This window comes from Diorhabda sublineata, chromosome 10, assembly GCF_026230105.1.
Source record: "Diorhabda sublineata isolate icDioSubl1.1 chromosome 10, icDioSubl1.1, whole genome shotgun sequence".
NCBI lineage: Eukaryota > Metazoa > Arthropoda > Insecta > Coleoptera > Chrysomelidae > Diorhabda > Diorhabda sublineata.
The window spans coordinates 25,955,396-25,962,328 of NC_079483.1; positions in this window are offsets into that span (position 1 = coordinate 25,955,396).

Here is a 6,933-nt window from a genome sequence, read left to right on the forward strand (position 1 = left end):
ATCAATATTCCGGAAATTTCTCGGTTTTGTGCCAAATTTTTGAAAATATGGGTTCGTCTAAAAGTATGGGGAAAAAGATCAAATATCATATATTCGTCGCCGGAGATTTCAGAAAAAGTATTATTTTTTAGATTTTAGAATCCCATTTTTATTCCACAGGGGTACCCTTTGAAATGTCGAATTCCGTTGCAAAAGCTCAAATTCAAAGCTCTATAACTTGCCTTGTATAATCAAGGGAGACGAGGTATATTTTTTCTATCATAGCACCTATGGTCTTCTTCCGATTTACGAATCAGAAAAATTACGAAAACTTTTCGAGACCACTCTGTATATGACCAAAAAAATTCTATGTTTCTCCTCTATCGATTGATATATATATAACTTCACTCATCGGTGCCCATAAATGACGTCACAGGTGATGCTAAATTTTGAGGTTAGAATTTTTTTCTCACCTCGGTAGCTATATGCAGCATACTCTCATGCCTAAAAACACCATCCTATATGCCTTCCGGTGCTATTCGGAGCAGCTCCTGGGAGGGTGGAGGGGGGGGGCGCTAAAAATATTTCAAGCCTATTTCAATTATAGGCGCTCAAAATCCGGAGGATCCTGCGAAAATAGCACTTCCAGGTTCAATATTTAGCGATTCCTGGCACCCTCACAAAGTGGGGGGAATTCGGTAATAATTTATACCAATGACTAGGGTATGTCGAGGCGCCTCCCGCCGGCATATTCAAACGTCAAAATTCCGGAAAAACCAAATTTTCAAATCCACTTCGGGATTTTTTCCCACGCATTTTCCCCCCCGGACCCCCCGAAATTTTTATCGTAGGATTATGGATATTTTTTTGTCCCCAAAACGTACTTCCCATTTTTTCGCTATCGTGTAACGTAAAAAAGTTGCACACCCCCAATCGAGGTTCTCCGAAAATTCCGACTTTTGGCTCCACCTAGACCCCCCAAAAAAGGGGCCAATTTCAAAAATTCGAATATTTTTGGATTGAGAAAAATCAGGTCTATCGAGCTAGGCTAAAAATTTTCCGAAATTCGAAAAAAAATTTTTTGGGGATTTACTTTTCAATTTTTCCCCGTAATTTTTTTCAAATAAAAAAATCTGATCAATCACTCCATAGACTAGATAGATTTTTTCCTACATTATGGTTTTTTTATTTTTTCCTAGGCCCATTGGTTCAGAAGTACCCATTCCGCCGGACCCGCTATCGATCGAGGGAGGGGGTGGGGGGTTGGGTCGTATTTTTTTTCGTGACGGCGTCGACTCGTAGGGATTTATTTCTGATGTCTAAAAACTGAGCATCTCTCCACCTGTTAGCAATCCAAATTACCTATGAGAGGGGGGAGTGGGGGGAAATTTTTGGTACTAAATTTTTTCCTCAAAAATTGATTCTCCATCCATCTATGTGATTATTTTCGCCAGCTAGCGTCATCAAAAAAGTGGCACGGTTCGCTATTAATGGGAGGACAATCCGACGCTTGATTTTCACGGATTTTTCCCTCGTCAAATTTTTTTTTGCGGAAACTGACAACTCTTGTCGAATGCCTATATCATTTAACCCCCATGTACAAAATTTGGTTGAAATCGGAGCCAAACGATTTTTTCTCCATTTTCATTCCACATGGGTACCCTTTGAAATTGTCGAATTCCGTTGCAAAAGCTCAAATTCAAAGCTCTATAACTTGCCTTGTATAATCAAGGGAGAGGAGGTATATTTTTTATATGATAGCACCTATGGTCTTCTTCCGATTTTTTCTCATTACCACGTTTCAGCTGCTGATCTGTAGATAATATGAATTTTTATGTGGATTCTTTTGAGAAAAAAATTCGTCTCAAATTTCACCCTGTATAATACGCGTATGTTGGAGAATGTTGAATTGTGATGGAATTGAGGACAGACATTGAAGTTTTCTTAATCGATTGATACCATAAATAGCATGATAACTCTCATAGTTTCGAATTTATTAAATTTTATACTCAGGGATGACAACAATATTCCGGAAATTTCTCGGTTTTGTGCCAAAATCTTGAAAATATGGGTTCGTCCAAAAGTATGGGAAAAATGATCAAATATCATGTATTCGTCGTCGGAGATTTCAGAAAATTTATTGACAATTTGATGGATCGTCTTTAAAAGAATTTAAATTAGAAGTATGAATATATATATATATATATATATATATATATATATATATATATATATATATATATATATATATGTGTCTAAAATTATATTTTGTTGAATATTTTGATTATTCTAATTCTAATTATGATTCTAATGGTATATATTTTTTAAACTGTTTCGATCTTCCTTGATCTCATCAGCGTTATACGGTTCTCATAAAAGAACAATAACGGACAGTTTATAGAGAAAAGATTGTATAAACTGCCAAAACAATATTGATGATATTGTTTTAAAAATGTTGAAAATATACGAGAAATTTTTTTTTGTATAATAGCATGAAAGTTATATTCAATTTAAAAATCATTCAAAAAATTCCTTTTTATATCATTTATTTTACTCATATAGAATATATCTCAATAATATAAATTGAAACAATTCAAATAATTGAAAAATACCGAAAGTACCATCAAAAATATCCAAAATAATCGAAAATTAATTGGGATCAGTAAATCCCATCATGAAAGTTTCAATAAATATTTTAAGACAGACAAATTTTGAAAAATATATATTTCAAATTAATTTAAAAGGATAAACTTTTTAAAGATAAAAAGTTCTAGAACAAATTGATGTAATCAAATAAAATTATAACGAAAAATTTAATATTAAAAATTATGTTCACAAACCACAAATGAGAATTTAAGAAGAGTGTAAGTGAATTTTTATATTGTTACAATTAAAAAAATATAGTAAAATGTTTATCATAATAATGTGTAGGTATAAACGGAAAAACAACAAAAATATATCGGCTCTAACAATGTTAAAAAAATTCAAATATAATAATGAAGAGTATAAGCTCAATAATATATAAGCTAAAAATATTTAAATATTCGAAAAAATTAATCACTATAAGAAATGCACTATTCAAATTAAGTATTTCTATATTTACCCTTATAGAAAACTTAATAAAAAATACAATATAAACTGAAAATGATAAATAGTATGTTTATTTTTTATATTAGAATAATTAGTTCACAAAATGGTTCATAACAACAAATTAAGATGTGAAATAATAATTGGACATTTTTGAATAATTTTAAAATCGAAAATATTTTTGTTTAAAATACAAATAGATTTGGTGAATAGAAATAAATTTTATCGAAATGTATTTTTTGAAAAATGCAATTGAATGTGTTGATGATAATTTTCTAATTTTTTTAATATAGTTAATATTTTTATTTTTAAATGATCAAAGATATCATCAAAACTAATATCGTTTTTTTTTTAATTTTAAAGAAAAATTTCATTCGTTTTATTATCAGATGGAAAGTGTATACTTTATAATTTGTTATTATTATACAATTTAAGGAAAATATATCTTCAATGAAAGTATACTTATTTTTATATTAATTGTTAATAATTTAAAAAATATCATGAAATAAAATGGATTCTACATTATATGATATAGCATTTTACGGACGAGGAAAAGGGAATTTTCTAAATTGATTAAAAAAATGAAAAGTATTTGTATATCAACGATAATAAATTTAGTTAAAAGACTAACCAACTTGTTATTATGAAAAAAATTATCAAATTACATTTCTATTTAATTTGAATCGCTATCTTGTTGATCTTCCGTTGTTCTTTTTTTACCAAACCTTTTGCCGCCCGGCATTAATCGAGATGTACCAGCTCGGTCGTACGTTGATACACGAGACCTAAGTTCGGCTTTCGTATAGCAAGGTATACCGTTTTGCCAGAAACGATCTAAATCGACGGAAATTTTTGGATTCGGTTGATGTAACGATAGAAGCGGTGGCGGAGGTGGCGACGGTAATAACGATTGCAACGACTGTAATTCTGTTCTGAAATGGAGGACTTGGGTAGCATTACATAGTAAATTATTAGTATTAAAATCATTTAAATCGTTAATTAAATCACAATCACTATCGTTATCATCAACCAAATCATCACCTAAATCAATAATATTATCAACTCTACGTCGTTTGATAATGTCGTCGTCGTAGTCTTAATCATCAGTAAACGATTTCAAATTAATTCGAAGACGTTTCCTGTTAACGTTGACGGCCACATCATCAATTCAATTATCGGTACGATTGTCATTTCGATTCAAGGAATCTAAAATTTCGAAATAAACAACGTTTCTAGTAAAACATCGTCTACCACGAAACTTGAACGAACCTTGTTGGTTACCTTCGTTCACCAATATACGAACATTATCAGCGGAGCCGACACGCGAAAATGCAACATACAACTGACCGTGGGTAAAACAGGGGCCGTTTAAATAGACTCCGGCTTTCGTCAATGATTGACCCTGAGATTTGTTTATGGTAATACCATAAGCAAGCCGAATAGGAAATTGCGTGCGAATTATATCTTTCGGGAGCATAGTATCGCGAGAAATCATTCTTATTCGAGGCAATAGGACTTTACGTCCGATATTAACCCCAGTCAGAATTTCACACTCGATAATATGATCCCCCAAGATATAATTCGTACTCTAGTTCCGTTACATAGTCCATCTTCGATATCAATATTACGAAGAAGCATAACAATAGCGCCGATTTTTAATTTCAATTCGTGCGGGGGTAAAGCAGCACAATTGATCGAATTAAGAAGATCGGTGGTCACGTGAAAATCGTCATCTTCTTCCCTTTTATATTCGTCTACGCTATAGTAGACTTTAACCTCAATTTCCAACATCCTATCAAGGATCATTTCATTAATGTCATTAACGGCCGCATTAGTAGGACAGAGAATAGCACGTGTGCCATTTTCTATCGAACTAAAATCGTTTCCATAAACAAAATCAATCAATTGATCGATGTTGGATACACGAAGCATATGAGGAATTTCGATAAGATCGTCCGGTAAAATGCCAGAAATTGTTGAATTAGGATGTAAAGTGACGTATTGAATTTTACCGTCTCCCAAATTCAACAACCATTCGGCGAAAGTTCGATTACCTAATTCTTCGTAATTCTCAACGTAATGTCTAGCTCTCATATTGATACTGAGATGGAAAGTACGAAACGAAGACCAAAGTACGCTCCGTTTGAGACACGCATTCACGATGTCCTTTTTATGGCCTCCTATAATTACCGGTAAAGTCTGTCTAAAATCTCCACCGAATAAACAACATTTGCCAACCATCGGTAAAGAACTTTTAGATAGATCTTTTAAATATCTATCGACAGCTTCAATAGCTAATTTAGGGGTCATAGGAGATTCATCCCAAACGATCAAAGCCACTTCATTGAGTATTGCCAGGCTTTGTTCTGATTCCAAAGGCCATCCCGGCATGGTTTCATTCGTTATATTAATTGGTAATTTGAAAGCTTTGTGAACTGTAGTACCGCCGATCAATAAATTGGCAGCAATACCAGTCCATGCCACAGCGATAGTTTTTTTATTGAAATACTGTTGAATAGCTTTCAAAAGACAATTATACAAGAAAGTTTTTCCCGTTCCTCCAGGTCCATCGACGTAAAATAAACGATTGTTGACATTATTGATGGAATTGTTAATTTCATCATCAAAAACAACGTCGTTCATTTTATCGATAAGCTCTCGAGGAATAGGAACGTGAACGATTTGAGCCACTACTTTTACAATTTCCAGAAAGATCCTTTTTTGATCGACGTTGGGATCTATAGGATCGTACTGAAAATTGTTGTCGTCAATTTGAGTTTGATTATTAAGATGACGACGACGACAACGCAAAGCTATAGGTAAATCGTTATCGTAATCTGTAACATAATCTACATGTCTTCATGTATTATGATTATTTTTAGTGTTTATGATACCTACTTTATTTAATGATTGTACCTAAATAGGTATTAAGCATATGCAACCACATATATATATATATATATATATATATATATATATATATATATATATATATATATTGTACTCTATTAATTTATAGTTATAAGTTGGTACCATTGAATATTGACAATGACTTTATTGTATGAAGTATAAATAGTGGGATATATGTGAAATTTCCCTTTTTTCCTGTCATAAAACTCAATATATATATATATATATATATATATATATATATATATATATATATATATATATATATTGTACTCTATTAATTTATAGTTATAAGTTGGTACCATTGAATATTGACAATGACTTTATTGTATGAAGTATAAATAGTGGGATATATGTGAAATTTCCCTTTTTTCCTGTCATAAAACTCAATGAGTGAAGATTAATAAAAATGTGCTCAACAAGTGAGACTATGTTTTATTCATAAAAATATAACAAGACAATAATACAATACGTTACATGGTGTCAGGTAGTATCCAGGGCGAAAAAAAAATAAGCAGTAGAAAACTCGATGGCGATGGATTCTCTAAGATTAATCCCAGCCATGGACTTTGAAAATGGAAATGTGGCGAAGAATTGGACCACATGGATTCAAAAGTTTGAAATTTATTTGCTGGCTTCAGGACACGCGGATGATGCTGAAGAAAAGAAGGTAGCAACTTTTCTAAATTTAATTGGTGATAAAGGAATGGAAATTTTCAATACATTGGAGATAAAACTAGAAAAAGCAAAAATAGAAGATGTGAAGAAACAATTTAAAAAATATTGTGAGCCGAAGAAGAATGTAGTTTATGAGCGATATAAGTTTTTGCAATGCACACAAAAAGCAAATCAATCCATCAGCCAGTATATCACAGAGCTGAAAACATTGGCTGCATCGTGCGAATATCAAGAAAATAATAACATGATAAGAGACAGAGTGATAATGGGTATCCTGGA